We start from the raw sequence: 13,090 nt of genomic DNA, 5'->3' as shown, positions 1-13,090 counted from the left end.
GCAGAGATGTCTTAAAGCCATCTTTGTGCCCTGCTGCCTCTCTCCTGCCCTGCACCACACCTCTCTGAGCTGCAACACGGTGTCAAAGTCAGGGAGTGAATGAAAGCATGAACTGCATTCCCTCACTCAGAAATCTGTCAGCTCCCTCTGACCTTTTGGAAAACTGAAAGAGCAAAGCGACTGCACTTGTGGCACATCAGAACAATAAAATGCCTTGGCAGAGCAGAAAGCAGCACTGGGTGTCCAGACACACAGACACTCTGTCCACACCCAGAGAGGAAAAGGATTGTACTTTAATTTCTCATCTTTAAAAATCCCAGTAGATTTATAAGACCAGAGCACCTGCCTTTGATTCAGGCCACAAGGTTTCTAGGGCGGTTGTCATAAATTCCAGTTTGTAAGGTTGCAGATTTTTTCCCTTGAAAAACCAAGCAACAGGTTGAGTTTTCAGCACAGAGTGGGAGTCAGGTTTTCTTATTAAAACATACATGGTTTCAGCAATGCCTTTGTGAAATAGGTTGGGTTTTAAACTTAAGTATCTTGCTGCAGCCAGAGCTAGGGGACCAAGAACCTGAGCTAGGGAAGCAAGAGCTGGCTGTGCCTGTTGCACAGGAGGAATGATGGTGCTTTCCTTCCAACAGGAACACCTGGGGCAGAGACACCTCAGTTGTTATTCTGCCTTCATGGTACAGAGGAGACTTGGGCAAAATGCTGGATAACCTTCAGCAGGTGGTTCATGTTGTCAGGAGCTGAGATCACCTTCCTGTGGGAATTGGTGTCACTGACTGGAGTGTTGGATTTGTGGTGGGGGAGAACTGTGGATATTTATGGTCAGCTGAGCTCCTTCAGGAGGACAGTGGAAGGTTCCCTGATTATGGAAGTGGGGTTGGAATGAGATGATCTTTGAGGTTCCTTCCAACCCAAACCATTCCATGATCCTCTGACACCCCAATGGCTCACTGGGGACAGCCTGCAGTGACCCCCTGAGCAGTGTCTGAGCTGAAGCTGCAGTGGGTGCACTTGGGCACTGAAATCAGCTCTGCTCCTGCTCTGCCTTTCTGATGGGAGCAATGGTTTTGGGGAGTGATTTTGGGGAGCAGTGAATCCTTACTGCTTCAACTAGACCTGAAACAAGAGCTGCTACAAACTATATGGCTCTAATAAACCCAACAAACCCAGTGCTACAGACCAGCTTATTAATACTATATCTTGTATTTTTTCCCCCCATGTTTTCCTACACTTTCCACTGAAAATGTTTTAGATATAAATCCTTTCCTCCAACCTGTGAGCTCTATTTTCCCTTCCTCTGTCTGATAACTTCAGCCCCACAGACCTTCTCTCCAGGAAATGCCATTAAGATTTTCTTTTAGCAAAAGTGAGTAGCCCTTCAGAAATCCTTTATCAGCTCTGGTCTTTCCTGTTATAGTTTGCCTCCTTTTTTTTTTTTTCTTTTTTTTTCCATGGATAGCTGTAATTTAAAGCTTACTAGATCAATAAGTCCAAGATGCACAGCTTAAATGGGAGAAGCAGACAAACAGCTGGTAAAGATAGGAGACAGCTGATTAGAATGAATTCAAGCTATAAAGCACTTGAGTTACTATTCTCTGCTGTGATTTTGGAGATAGATTAAAAAATAGGAGAAGGGGGACATACAAATAAAAATTCCCTCCTCCCTTAGAATCTCTGATTAAAATGATGTTGAATTCCTTTTTTTTTTTTTTCCCCATGTCTCTAAATAAAAAGATTTTTTTTTTATTTGGAGGAGAGGTTTTAATCAATTACAAGGGAATTGGCTTAATATAGAGATAACTGGGGGAAATGTAATGGCAGGAAGTCCAGACCTGATGGAATAACAGCATCTTGTCTTGAACTCTCTGAATCCAGGGCTGTGATGAACTGAAATCCTGCAAATGGCCTGTTTTGCACTGATTCCCAGCATAAGGATTCTCCCACTCCCCTTTGCAGCCCTGGTGATTGTGTGTGGGACTGGGATTGGGTTTGCTCTGTTTTCCAGCCCAGGCATGTCTTGCAAAGTTTGGCCCAGGCTGCCACAGCTTTGTTGGGCTGTGCCCAGCTGGCACAGGCTGTGGATCAGGCAATTTGCATTTGGCATTACAAATTGCAGGCACATTACTTTGTGGAGGTAAAGGCCCTCTGAAAGGCTGAGTGTGTTGCCAGCAGGAGAGCAAACATTTCTAAGCTAAACCTTCAATAGAAGTCAAGAAGGATTAAGGTGCAGCTGAAAATAGAATTGAGGTTCCTAAATCACTGCAGAGCTTTAGAAAATGGTTTCTGTTCACATCAGAAACCATAATTTATTGACAAAGGGGTTGAAATTTAAAATATATGTGCTGGTGAATTGTGTTTCAGTGAAATTGCAAACTGCTGTTGATGGGGAGGTTCATGTAAATGTTCTTGGTGTGCCCCTGACCACAGAAACTATCTGAAAGACTAAAGCATGTACAATGTAAAATACACTTGCATCTGTGTGGGCTGAATCTGTCTATATGTACCCCAAAAGATCAGGGGGACGTTCCAATGTGAACTTAAAACACCGTGGGAAAGGAGGTGCATATTCACATGTGCACTTTGGAAGAAGGATTGGATCTGTCCGTGGGGAAATAAGTCTGTCTGCAACTGGTGAGATGAGACCAGATAAAGAGATTATCAAGTAGTGACAAGGAAGAAAATAGGTTAGCTGGATTCCTCTTTATCACTTCTTTTCCCTTAAGACACCTCACTGAATATCTTGTCATTCATACAGAGAGGCTGGAAAGAAAATCACTTTTAAAGGTGACCCACAAAGGTAAAAACAGACCAAAATTTCCTTGTGTGCTCCCCTTTCTCCTTGTTGACATAGGAGTTGGCCTGGAGTTTACACTGTGTGCGTGTTCTCTCTTTTGGGAGAGCAGGAGAAGTGGTTTTGGAGCTCCCTGGTCTTCCCCTTGGCTTTCCTGCTTCCAGCACATAGGAAAACCTCCTGTGACCCACCTGTGGGTGGGAATATCGAGGTGCCAGGTCAACAGCAGAGGTGTGACATGCCCAGCTATTAGAGAGGTTGATATAGAAATACAGCTCTTGGCCAAAGTGTTTAAAACAGGTGGAATATATTGTAATAAACCAGATCTGTTTCCCCTTGAACACATTTTCCTTTCATGAGCCTTTTTTTATTTTTTCTTTGATTTGAAAGGGAAGTAACTATTGAAAATCATTTTGAAATGTGTTTCATAATAATGGAACTACAGGAGAGCAATAATGTAAGTGGTGGTTGATAAGGTTTATTGTTTCTGGTTTTGTGTTATCTCTTGATTCCAAAGAAAGCTGAATCTTATCTTTTGGTGTTATATAAACACTTAACAGGCTTTAGAAAGCTTGTAATGGGAGCAGACAAGAAAGGCAAAGAAGCAGAGGGGAAGTGGAGGTGCAGAGAAGTGACTCCTTCCAAGGTCACAAACCAGATTTAGAATAAGAATCAGATTTTCTCGCTTCAGCCCATTTTTTTTTCTATTCCATGGGGTATGTTGCTTCTGTTATTCAAATATGGAAAAGCCTGTCCTTTTCCAGTTAAATGAAGGGCAAGGAGAATGAGATCAGTCATAAACTCAGTGACACAGAGGGAAAAAAAAATAAAGCAAAGGAATTGTGCTGATAAAGATGCTGGTTTAGATAAATTCAACACATGACATTCCATTTATCAAATCCAAAATTTGTCTTTCTCTCTAGATGCAGTAAAGTGGGGACAACCCCTCAGATGTAAAACTCCAAACTGACCATGCATTGATGAAGAAGCAGCTGCATGTACTGGTTAGAAATGCATATTTTTTTCTTTCAAATTAAATATTTGTGGTTTGGATGCAGATTTTATTTACCTCCATTTCTGATTCGTAACAGTTAAAGTCATTGTAACCATTGTGGACCCCTTTGTGACCATTTCTGTCTTTAACATTCCTTCTGTAAAAGCATAAACATGTGTGTGTGTGTGTGTGTGTGTGTACATCTGTTTGTGCATGTAAGTGTGTTCTGGAGTAATTCCATGTGATTTTAATTCCCTGAAGAATGCAGACATGATTTCAAAGCCTGAAAGCTCTCTGAGGTCAGATGGGGCTTGTTTGTCTTCTCTTTCCAAGTCAAGCAGTCACTTGTTATTGTGTGTGTAGCTGAGCCCTAAGCCAGGCTTTATCCTCTTGTAGCAACTAATGGTGAGGAAATTGTGATTTTACAGTTTAAAACCCCCTCAGTTCTAGATAAAAAGGTGCTGTAATTATTTTATTCTGATCGTTTCAAGGTCAGTCTCCCATTCTGCTCCCCAGCAGCTGGTGGTGGTGGTTTATGGGGACAGTGAATTACCTCAAACACCTGAGGGTTGGATCCACAGTGGGAGATGGACCTTGGATTTCTTTAAAATTGGGCCTGTGGAAGAGAAATAGCGGAAGAGCAGGGTCTTAGTGGTGGCTTTGCCAACAACTGTTCAGCAGGGAAAAAAGGGTTTGGAGCCCTGGAGTTATTTATGGCTTGGACTTCCCTAGGACAGTTTGTTACCAGGGGATTTTAGTACCTGTGGGCACTTCCTGGAGTGAGATGTGCTTGGAGGAAATAATCACACTGGCAAGGGATTTCTAGCTGTTTATTTATTTATTTTTAAATCCTGTTCAGTAAAAAACCCTCCTATAATTCTATGTTCTGTTTCTGTTTGTGGCTGGTGAAAAGGGAGTCTGTGCTACCAATATATTCATTTCCCATTAACTTTTATTAATAGGAACTCTAAGGCCAAAGATTTGCCCATAATGGGAATTATTTACACCATAACTTTCTTCTGAGCTACCATTTATTAGGATTTTCTATATTCTACTCGTGGCCTTGGCTGCTGCAGAGAGCAGGGCTGAGAACATCTTATGCATCTGCTGCTGAGTTTCATTTTGTGAACTTTTGTGGTCTGTAAAATTCAGAAAGATAAAGTTATTGATAAAATGTAGTCTCTGAACAGTGCTCTAACTTTTTTATTATTTTTATTTTGTATTACTCCCGCTGATAAATTGATTATTCCCTTACACCCAGTGATTGTTTCAAGTAGAAAATAATTCACTGGTTTCTGATAAACCCCAGCTAATCAGGCAGTGGGATTCAGCTGCTGTGTGATTCCAGATCTCCATAAAATCTGGTTATATTTTCATTTATCTCTTTGTAGGGGCAGCTCTGCCCTGAAAAGCTCACTTTCCTGTCAGTTTGTAAATCAGCTTATAAACTTTCCCTTTTTCAAGCCCAGCCATCTGGAAAGGTCGCCATGGCTATTTTTTAGGTATGTGGGAGAAAGGAGAATAAATACTTACTCTGCTTTTTTGAGGGGACAGTCTGTCTTGTTTCTTCCTAAACACCCCCAAAACCTTCTCATATATCCCCCAAAAACCTTCTCCTACTTTTTATCCTCCTGTGATCTCTGTCAGAGCATCCCGTGGTCTGAACTGTTCCATTTCAAGGGGGAAATCCTGGAAGTGTAGAGATAACAAAGTGCAGGCTTGAGCAGCTTTCTATAGACAATCACAGGATCATTTAGGTTGGAAAAGACCTTTGAGGTCACCAAATCCAGCTGTTCCCCAGCACTGCCAAGGCCACCACTGACCCCTGTCCCCAGGTGCCACATCCATGGGGGTTTTGAACACCCTGAGCTTCTCCCTTGGCAGGAAAGGTCCCCAAAGCCTTCCCAGCCAGCTGGGTGTGCTCGGGGGTCCTGACAGCAGTGGGGATGTTTGGGAATGGGCTGTTTTCCTCTCGTTGGTTCCCAACTTTAAGCACACCTAATTTTCTACTTAATGTGCCGTTTCCTCCCCGACTGAACCAGTTTCTCGGGGCAGGGCTCAGCCCCGTGACCTCTCTGCCCTGCTGTGACCAGAGAATGAACCCAAAGCCATTCAGATGGGGCTTGAGACTCGAGTTAATCTGTGTTCCAGTGTCTGCCCCACAAAGAACTGCATTTACTTACACAGGGCCTTTTTATTTGAATGCCTTTCTCCTCTTTGTCAGAGAGAGGAATCGTAATTAAGATTTCTATTGTGTGATGAAGTTCCTATATTTAGAGTTCATGAGTCTTATTACCTTTTAAAAGATGTTTGGCGGTGTGAAAGTTAGTAATCATTTCTTTTCATTTAAAATTCAGGGCATGATATGGGAGGCTGTATTTATGAGGAGGGTACATCATCATGTCATTTTCTGCGTGCTTAAAAGCTAAATAAGTGGTTAAGGAAGCTCCCATCCTGAGGAGAAGAAAGGGCTCATTAAAAACATTAGCTCATACAGAACAAATTGAACTTCAGTGCCCTGCATAAAGATTATAATAACTGTAATAATAAATGAATTAATAATGCATTAAAGGAGAATTCCTCCAGTCAGCTTGTCACACGCTTATCCTTGAAAATTGACTTCACTGAGGTGTGTCACATGAGGTAATGCCCTTAACTGATGGATTTGGGATTTTTCCACATTCCAAAATCCACTCAAATCCGTATTTCAGTATTTTTGACAGTAAGTTTTCTGGATAGACACGAAGCAAGTAGGGCCATTTGATGTTGCAAGCCAGGGGGGAGCTCTTTGCTGAACCAAAGTGATCTCTAGTTTTCACCTCAGGTAATCAGAGTTGGTAAATTGTGACCACTTAGAAGGGAAACCTGGGATGGCAATCGAGTGTTGGAGGCTGCACATCTTGGGCTGATGGAGGATCCAAAATTTGTATGGCCTCTAGCATATATTTCTATGACCTCAAACTGACAGAGAGTAGGTTTAGGTTGGATTTTAAGAAATCCTTCCCTGTGAGGGTGGGGAGGCCCTGGCACAGGTTGCCCAGAGCAGCTGTGGCTGCTCCATCCCTGGAAGTGTCCAAGGCCAGGTTGGACAGGGCTTGGAGCAACCTGGGCTAGTGGAAGGTGTCCCTGCCCATGGCAGGGGGTGGGACTGGATGGTCTTTAAGGTCCCTTACAACCCAAACCATTCTGAGATTCTATCTGGAGAGCTTCCATAAAATCAAAGGTTTTGCTCCCACTCAGCTGTGGGTTATAAATATCGTGAGATTATCAGGATTTAGGAATAAATTATCAAGTGCAGCAGCAAAATACATCCACAGGGTTTTAGTTGAGGAAGTGTAGGTGCTGAAGCATATCTTCATCAGAAAAGTGAGGATTTGGGGATTTCTGCTGTCTCCCCTGGGTAAGGGCTGAGCATTCTAATGGTTATTGCACTGAGGAAAAGTTGCACTAAGGGAATTGGTTTTCCAGACATCATAAACCCAAGCTGGTCGTAAACTGCATCTTCAGGCACCTGGGTACCTTTAAAATGAATCCATTAGTCAGTTCTGAAAACCAAAACAGCTCCCTAAACCCAGGCACTACTGAAGGTGGAGTTTACATGAGGTGTGAGGTGGTTAATTTTTAGAATCTTAAAATAACTGATGCTGGAAGGGACCTGGAGAGGTTGTCTGGGTGCCTCAATTCAAAAAGGAATCTGGGTGTTCCAATTAGAGATTGTAAGAACACTTACCCTGTTACTACAGAATCTTAGAGTGGTTTGGTTTGGAAGGGACCTCCCAGACTGTCTCATTCCAACCCCCTGTCATGGGCAGGGACACCTTTCACCAGAGCAGGTTGCTCAATATATGATTATTTATCCCTCTGATGCTTCCGTGTGCCCCCATTTACTCTTGCAAACAGGTATTTGTGGGTGTTGATTTGCATGTGCAAACCCTGAGCTTTGCCTGTGTAAGATATGAAAGCAAATTCCTTCTGGGATGCCTTTTTCTTTTTTTTTTTTTTTTTTTCTTTAATAAAAATCTCATTCAGCATAAAAAGGACGACATCAATGGGTTTCTTATCAGTGCTTTGCATCATGGTAATACCAGAGCCAACAGTAAATTGTGTGGGTATTATAACAGAACAAAGGAAATTAGGCAGGGATTTTATTTGAGAAGATCTGGAATTTGCTTGTCAAGTCATGCAATATGTGCTTTGCTTTATTGGCTGGCTGGTGTGAGACCAGCTGAACAGTTGCTGGAGTTTGCACAGGGATTCTTTTCTTTCCCCCTTTATTGGTTTACTTTGGCACATTATTTGAGACATGCCAGAAAAATAGTAAGATATCAAAAAAAAGTGATGCATTAATGCAGGGAATTGTTCCAGCTTGGAATGTTGCCTTTGCATCACCTGAAGTGGTCACTTGCTGAAAGCCCAACCCTGTTTTTCAGCCTTCCAAGCAATAAGAGGCCCAGCAGTGCTGTTGGATTTTGGAACAGAGCAGGTACCTGGGAGGGAGCTGCTAAAATAGTGACACAGCCTGGGGCTGGCAGTGGATAACAAGGGAAATAAAGCTCTGCCTGCTGGGCTGGATCTGCTCCTCACACCCTCTGGGACTTCTGGGCTGGCTGTGCCAGGGCCAGCAGAAAGGCCTAAATGTTAAGCTGGTTCTTAAATTTCCAGTAACAAGACTGGGTTCATTAGCACCCCCATCAAATGGCTTTCAGTTGCTATCACTCTGACTGGTATTTGAATTGATGACCTTGAGATAAAAGGCTTTTTATTCTATTACCCATCTCCTGAGCCATCAAGCCTTTAATACCCCGTGCAAAATCGGTTTTCAGATGGTATTTCTTTTATATAATATTGTCATTTGTTATTAAGGATGTCTGATTTTGGGTGCTACCAGCTATAATTGTGCATAATACTACTTTTGTTATTCCTATTATTTCAAATTTATCTGCTATATTACTACACACTTGTAGACACAGAGAAAATAGATTGGTAATAAAGTGTAATCCAGCTGTATATAAATGAGTTAATAAAATCACACGAAAATACAAAGTTAAAATAAATTCAGCAGCAGCAAAGGTCACGTGTTACTTCAGCAAATTGAAATACAAAATTCTGCTTTGATGCTGAAATAAACTTTACTGCAAAATACTACCAAATGCTCAGTAAATTAAGGAAAAATGAGTAAGAATATGTAATTCAAATGTCACAATGAAGGAATTATATTGCACACCACCTCCTGAATGGCTTTTTCCTGAAGAGAATATGGAGTAGACCATGTGAAGAAATCAATATGTACAGGAGTGTTGGAAGTGTAACAAGGGAGCTTTTCCTATTTGGTTTTATTTGACTGTATTTCTTAGGAAAAGATGAAACTGGGAGCACTGGGATAAAGAGGTGCCTTTAGGGACAGATTCTTTGAAAATTCTCAAATATGGACAACTTATTGCACATATTTGACCTGCCTTGCCAGTATTTAATATGAATTGGAAAAAAAAAAGATAATATGAAGCTGTGCTGTGCTGGGGCAGCCCCAGTCAGATGTGCAAAATTAAATGATTCTTTTTCAGAGGAGATAATGTTTCTATATGATGTTATTTCTAAAAATACTAAGTGTCAGAATGCAAATCTGGCACGAGATCCTAAGGGGTCAACCAGCTCAGCCCACTGGACCCCACTTCACATCCTGCCTCAGGAGATGGGGTTGTGTCAAGGTCATTTTAGATGCTTCCAGCAGTAGGTCACAGCAGCCTTCTTGGAGATAATGTATTGAAATGATTAACTATCTGTATAGCTCAGAAAGCTTTTCATACTATCTGTCCTTAATTTTCCTCTCAGTGAATTAAGGCAGCCACTGATTGTGTTCACAAAGTACAACTGAGCGTGGCTTTCTTAATTAAACCCTGTAATGTGTTGGGATATTGCTGCCACGTCTCATTTTCAGCCCTCTCTCTTTACAGAGGGAGCAGATATCCTTCTTTCTAGGTCATGTTTTCTAAATCTCATATGAATAATTACCTCCTGTGTCGTGTGGTTAACATCTGTTAATATTTCCCCAAACACCACTTGTCTCTGGCAGCAGAGCTGTGCTGACTCACGTTTAGGTTTTATCCTTTCCAACCTCTCTGTCCTCACTGTACTGCTGCCCATCCAAAACCACATTTTAAATCTTGCTCTTGATTATTTCCAAAATAGGTAGGACTTTGCATACCTTTTTATTAATTTAACTTCATGATTTCAGATTTTTTTTCAAATAATTTGGGATGTCAGTGCTGTCACTGGGTGCTGGTGGATCCTCCACACTGCCTGTGACCTGAGCCACTCATGAAAATATGGGATCAAGTCAAACACCTGATGTGTTTGTTCCCTCAATGTGGAAGTGAACTATTGAAAACTGTTCTTTGAGTGTGTTTTTTTGTCAGTCTAAACTCAGAAGTTGGTAAATCTGTGTGGTGGTTTCACTCTTGTTGTAAGAGAGGAATATGTTTGTTCACAATGTATCACATCTGATTGCCTCCTATGATAGGGTAATTATTCTGATTTAAAACCCAGGAAGATTGGGTTCACATGGTTAGTTCTCCACAAACTCATCTTGGCAGTTTCTTCTCACTTTATATTCCTGTGAGTGCTTACAATTTCATTGTTTTATCATTTGTCCCTGCGATCTGAAACTAGACTATGTAGGCTTCCTTTTTCCCCTTCCTAAAAACAGCTGTTCTGTTTGACCATCTCTTACCCTCTGGGACCTTAGCCATTCCCAGACAGTGCTAAAAAGTAATTACTGGTAGTTTAAAGAGAACTTCAGCAGATACCTGAAGTATTTCAAACAGAATTTAATCCTCAATGACTTATTCAGCTGTACCTTACTCACATAGGTTTAAGCTCTGCTCAGCTTGTGATCCCAGCTCCTGCTTCAAATGAATTATTGTTAACCAGACAGCATTATTCTTGTTTTTATAAGTGCACTGCAGTCATGGTTATGTTCTCCCATTGCATTTCCTTCCCTTTTTTGCTCTCCTGGTGTCTGATCCTTGTGCTGTGGGACTGTCCTGCTCCAGCAGCAGGTCCTGGTCGGTCCCTCTGAGGTTGAGCATGTCCAGTCTGACAGCAGTAGGGCTGAGAGGGAGGAGGAGGAGTTGGTGTTTTGGTAGCTGGAGCTTCCAACACATGGGGGTTTGAGGGGTGGGAAGGGTTCAACTGGAAATGTCTCCTAAGCTGGTGTGCACTGGGATTTGTAGAGGCTTATGGCCCAATAGCACTGCAGTGGTTTCTCATGGCAATGGCAAAGGTTGTGTCCCCAAGACGGGTGGAATCCATGCTGAATTTGGAGGGGAAGGCCCACAGAGTCCTTCCAGGAAAAGGGCTAAGAATTTGTATTATGGGCACGAGAAACTAGTATATTTTTGCTAGTCTTCACCTTGGGAAAATGCAGGACAATTTTAGTTGAAATGAGTTGAAAGAATCTGTCCTAAAATCCCGAACTGAGAGACTGTTCAGTCTTTAAAAAAAAAACCCAAACCAACAAAACAAAAAATATAGCAGTGTGTTGTGGGAGAAGAAAGTCCTCAGATGTAGATTCCACACCCCTGGAAGTGTCCAAGGCCAGGTTGGATGGGGCTTGGAGCAACCTGGGATAGTGGAAGGTGTCCCTGCCCGTGGCAGAGGTGGGAACAAGATGATCTTTAAGACCCCTTCTGACCCAAATCATTCAGTGATTCTGTGAAAAGGCAAATATGAGGGCAAATTCCTATTGTGGATAGGGAAAAAGGCTGAAACTGTGGCATGAATTAAAGCATTGGTTAGTTTTATATATATATATATATATATAAAATGTATCTTTGTTAGCAATATTAGTTATAGACTTGGCCAGTGTGTAGCATTGTGCTGTCCTCTGTCTGTCTGAGACAGAATAGTAGAGAGCATTGAAATAATAAATACATGGTAAACATAATAAATGTATTAAAGAGGCATGGTAAACCATTATAAGATCCTCTTGAAAAATTACAGCCTACTTTTTCTTATGTTTTAGTAGTTTAATCCCTTTCCAAATCCTGCCTCCGTAGACTTGAACATTTATGCATTTCATTCTGCTATGAGCAATATTCCCCTTTTCTTCAATGCCACCTTCCAGTCAGACAGTCACCTTCTGTGACAGATTTAATAAGAAAGTGCCTTCAGTCCTGTACTTTGGAATAAAGAAATAATTTAAAAGGAAAAACCAACACAGGTCCCTTCAGGAAATGGAAAGATGAATTCACTTTCTGAAAGCGACTGGGCTATTGAATTATTTTTCTAAATGCATTATTTGACAGAATAAGTAAATGCTAAAGAATCTAAAGTGATTAAAAGTGTAATAATTAATAGCAAAAAGGAGATAAGCAAATTTTAGGTATACAGATTTGCATCCTGTGACAACTCGGGATATTCTGTGATTCTGTGATATCAGTTTCTTTTCTTATTATTTAAAATATTAAGTTAATGAGACCCATGAAGATTATCAAACTAGAAATTGAAATCACCATTTTCTCTGAATAGTGTTTGTGGCAACTGGAAAGACTTTGGAAAGCAAAGTGATTGCACAGAGAGATGTGATTTGTGACCACACTCACCAGCATTACCAGTGTTTTATCTTGAGGCAACTCAGTCTTCACGTGATGAGGAATCACCTTATCTCCTGGCAGGCTGAGAACCGATTCTGACGCCCTGATCCACCCTGGATGGGGTGAACTGATGTTCCTCCAGAAAGGAACAAACCGGCCCCGCGTCCTCCACCCGCTGCCGAGGCAGAGTTGGCCCATTCCCGTTCCTTCCCTGCACCCCGGGCCCTGGCGAGGTGCCAGCTCTCGTTAGATCAGCCCTTCATCTCCCTCCCCAAGCCACATATGCTCCGTGCAGAGCTGTCTCTCCCATCTCTGACAAGTGCTGGGGGAAGTGTTTGCAGAAGTTGCCGTTTGTCTGAGGGAGCTGCTCCCCTCTCCTCTGCCGTTTTCTTGCTCGTTCCGGATGCGGGGGGTGGGCCCGGATGGATTCCTGCTTTCCATGCCGCACGTGTGCGCTGAGTAGACTCACAAAATTATACCCTGGCTAACCAAATCAGCCACATGTCAGCAACAGAAGCCTTGAAAGTCACTGCAGCTCCAGTTTCTAAAAGCTGATGTCTCGTTATGGAACGACTCGCGCCCGAGTCTGGCCTGACAGAGACGTGACAAATGACTCGGGGATTTTCTTTAAATGCTGCTCTGCTATTGACATGTTTCCTCCAAACCCGTCCTGTCATGCCAGATCATAAATTGTTGCAGTAGAAG

The 13,090-nt window shown here is 42.1% G+C and overlaps 1 protein-coding gene across 11 annotated transcripts in view; it reads left to right on the top strand.

Annotated features, from left to right (window-relative positions):
• CHL1 (cell adhesion molecule L1 like) overlaps positions 1 to 13,090 on the top strand; it is a 136,849-nt gene that overhangs the window by 27,661 nt on the left and 96,098 nt on the right. For 9 of the 11 annotated variants that reach the window (XR_010433390.1, XR_010433389.1, XM_064667152.1 and 6 more), the window contains exon 2: positions 3,724 to 3,804. The exons of the other annotated variants lie outside the window; for them this stretch is intronic. The gene's annotated coding sequence lies outside the window, so the exon portion shown is untranslated. The remainder of the gene's footprint in view (positions 1 to 3,723; positions 3,805 to 13,090) is intronic. 11 annotated transcript variants of the gene reach the window in all.

This window comes from Pseudopipra pipra, chromosome 11 (genome assembly GCF_036250125.1).
Source record: "Pseudopipra pipra isolate bDixPip1 chromosome 11, bDixPip1.hap1, whole genome shotgun sequence".
In the NCBI taxonomy this organism is placed as follows: Eukaryota; Metazoa; Chordata; class Aves; order Passeriformes; family Pipridae; genus Pseudopipra; species Pseudopipra pipra.
Note: the sequence above shows the minus strand (reverse complement) of the source record. Positions and strands in the feature narration are given on the sequence as shown.